A 3,557-nucleotide genomic window follows, 5' to 3' on the forward strand; every position below is an offset into this window, starting at 1 on the left:
GTGTAAACCTGTTGGAGTGTGAACCATAGATGCTTGCATGGACTTCTTGTAGAGTGACTCTTGACTTGTCCTTTTCAAGATATCTAAACAAAGTATAATCAAGACCTTTCCTATACAACATATCAACCACCAAAGTGTAGTGCGAGGTCTATTGAATGAAATTACATCTTTGGTTCCGTGAGAGATTAGAGGGAGTGGTGTTATCATGGAGGTGGGTGATGATGGGATTATACCAGAGGGAATTGGGGGTGTCTAAATGGAAAATAACGAGGGAATCAGGTTGAGTAAATGTAGGTTGAACCACCTCTTATACTAAGAAGTCATATTGCTCATGTTGCTTTGGTAACTAAAGCAAGAAGGCCAAGGTGGCCATGGCATCTGCTACGCTATTTTTATCTCTGGGAATTTGTTCAAAAGTAATGTGAACAAAACATGCTTTATGTGTGTCAACCATATGTTTGTAAGGCAATAACTTTTCATCCTTGGTCTGATATGTGTCAGTGACTTGATTGATGATGATCAAGAATCTCCATAAACTTCTAGTGCTATTAATTTCCATTCTAAGGCTAGTTTGAGGCCTAAGGCTAGGGCTTCATATTCTACCGTGTTGTTTGTGCAGGGGAAAAGTAGTTTGTAGGACTTGGGGATGGTAAAATCCAATGGCATTATGAACAAAATACCAACACCTGAGCCATGGTGTGTATAATAACCATCAAAATAGAACTTCCAAGTGACTAGCTCTGTTTGAAGAATGTGCATATCTGGAAAATTAGCTAAGATGAGAATCAAGCTCTCTATGGGTGCATTTGCCAATTAGTCAGCAATTGTCTTTCCTTTTATTTCCTTTCCTATTGACACACTTAATATCAAACTCACTTAGGATCATTACCCACTTGGCCAATCTACTTGTTAACATTGTCTTGTTGAGAATATACCTTTCGGGATCAATCTTGGAGATGAGCTTAACTTTATGTGTCAAAAGGTAATGTCATAGCATTTGGGAAACAAAAACTATGACTAAACAAGCCTTTTCAATAAAGGTGTAATTGAGCTCATAGTTGGCCAGGGTGCGACTAGTGTAATAAATGACCCTTTCTTTTCCCTAGTCATTTTCTTGTGCCAAGAGGGCTCCAATTGATTTATTTGTTAGGGAAATATATAGTGACAATGGTTTGTGTGATACCAGAGGTACCAACACAGGAGGATTCATCAAGTAATTTTTATGTAAGTCAAAGGCCATTTGACACTGATTATCCCATTTAAAATTTATGTCTTTGAGTAGATGGGTGAAAGGCATACACTTTTTTGCTAACTAGGAAATGAAATGATGGACTGATTCAAGTCTTCCTTGAAGAGAATGTAGCTGACTCAGGTTCTTCGGAGGTTGCATGTTGACTATAGCCTATACCTTTTCAAGATCAACTTCAATCTCTTTGGCTAAAACTATGTACCCTAGGAGTTTGCCATATTTTATGCTAAAAGCACATTTTTTAGGGTTTATCCTAACTTTTAATGCTTCTAGGTAGGTAAATATCTTATCCAATATGGGGAGATGATCTTCTTAGTTATGAGATTTGGCAAGGATATTGTCAACATAGTCTTCCATAAAAATGTGCATCATGTCATGAAAGATATTGGTCATGGCCCTTTGATAGGTGACCCCTGCATTCTTTGGCCCAAGAGGCATTACATTCCAACAAAACATGCCTCATGCATAGGTAAAAGCTATTTTATCTTGATCTTTTGGTGCTATCCTAATTTGGTTGTATCCTAAAAATTCATCCATGAGTGAGAACATGGAATGACATACTATCATATCTACAATTGTGTCGATGCTAGGAAGGAGGAAATCATCTTTAGGATATGCTTTGTTGACATCCCAAAAATCAATATAGATGCATATGCTACCATCTTTCTTTGATATAGGCACAATGTTTGATATCCACGACACATATGCTAAGGCCAGATGAAGTTGGTGCTGAGCATTTTCTCTAATTCTATTTTGACTAGTAGGGCTATACAGGGATACATATTTGTTAACTTTTGTTTAACTAGCTTAGCCAATGGAGAAATGTTGAGGTGATGAAGGATTAGAGTTGGATCTAACCCTGGCATGTCCACGTAAGACTATGAAAATTTTATTTACCTCTCTTTGAAGAAGCGAATGAATGAGCTTCTTTCTTCTATGTTTAAAAACTATGCCAAATAGATGATCCTTGATTCCTAGTTTATTCTGATGTTGACTTTTTTTATTGGTTCAGTTAGGATAGATGATCTTTCTTCTGAGTGCTCTGGTAGGGTATCAATCATCTCATCTATGGGTGCCACAGTTGGGTTTTCACCTTTGGATGAGTCATTTCTATTTTTTCTATTTTTTTGTCAAGATCAACTATAACCTGATGTTGATAATTAAGGCCTTGATGTTCTTGACCTATTCTGGTATGACTAAGATGATTGATATCAGACCCATATATGTGCATTTCTCCTATTGTTTGTGAAAGAGATGGTACAACCACATTAAGGTAGATGAAGACATCATGGTTAGTGTCAAAATAGGGAATATGGTGAGGGTCAATTGTATCCCAATTGATGAGTTTGGGATGGACTAAGGAGAGTAGTTCCTTATATGGATAATATTTGGTAGGGTTTAATGACATGATCTCATTTGATGGTTCATACATTGTATCAGTTAGGTCTATAACACATGCTTCCTCTAAAGTATCAGGAAAGGTAGCACAAGTGAGTGGCTCATAGTAGTCATCTTCGACTTCTACCAGGAAGAAGTCAAGAAACAAAGTTTGAAACTGAAACCCTTCAATAGGTTTATCATCCTCTTATGATGTGATGTGACATCTCTATTCTATATCAACCTCTAAGTTATCCTGATGTGTGTTGGCTCTTGGTGAAGTAAAGTTTGGACGAGAGGTTGATCCTTATGCAATGAAACCATTGGATGCGAGAACGTGAACAACATCACATTCTTTGTCATAAATGGACTCTTCAGATAATGGTTCAAATTCCCACTTGGTGGAATCATCATCATCTTCATTATTAGAAGTGTCCACAAGTGATTCTCTCAAGTGATGTGAATTTGGGAAGGATGGATTCACACTTTTAATGTCAACCACTTTTTGGTTACTGGCATCCATTTCTTTAGGTTCCCACACCAAGGTGGAAGAGGAGGAATCACTATATTTGGGATGAGACTTGAAAGTGATCTACACATTATCTTGTTTAGAGTATCCTACCCCTTTTTTTGATATGTTAGACCTAAACTATGATGCTAGGGGTTTGATGATGCCTTTCCCTTTTCCTAAAGAGCCATCACCCGTATATCCCATCTTTTTCATTAAGTCAAAGTCTTTTCCATATAGATAAGGGGAAATGTCAATATTTTTTTCACTAATTTCTTCTATGGAGCTTGAAGGTACACCACTCGCTTTGACAAAATGTGTATGGTAAAGCCTAGTGGTGGATAATGATTTGTTATGAGATCTTGGAGAAAGTGAGGGATCAAATAATGAGATAGAGTACTCACCTACCCCTTCACACTGTAG

Source organism: Cupressus sempervirens, chromosome 8 (genome assembly GCF_028749045.1).
Source record: "Cupressus sempervirens isolate cs-2001-9-10 chromosome 8, ASM2874904v1, whole genome shotgun sequence".
NCBI lineage: Eukaryota > Viridiplantae > Streptophyta > Pinopsida > Cupressales > Cupressaceae > Cupressus > Cupressus sempervirens.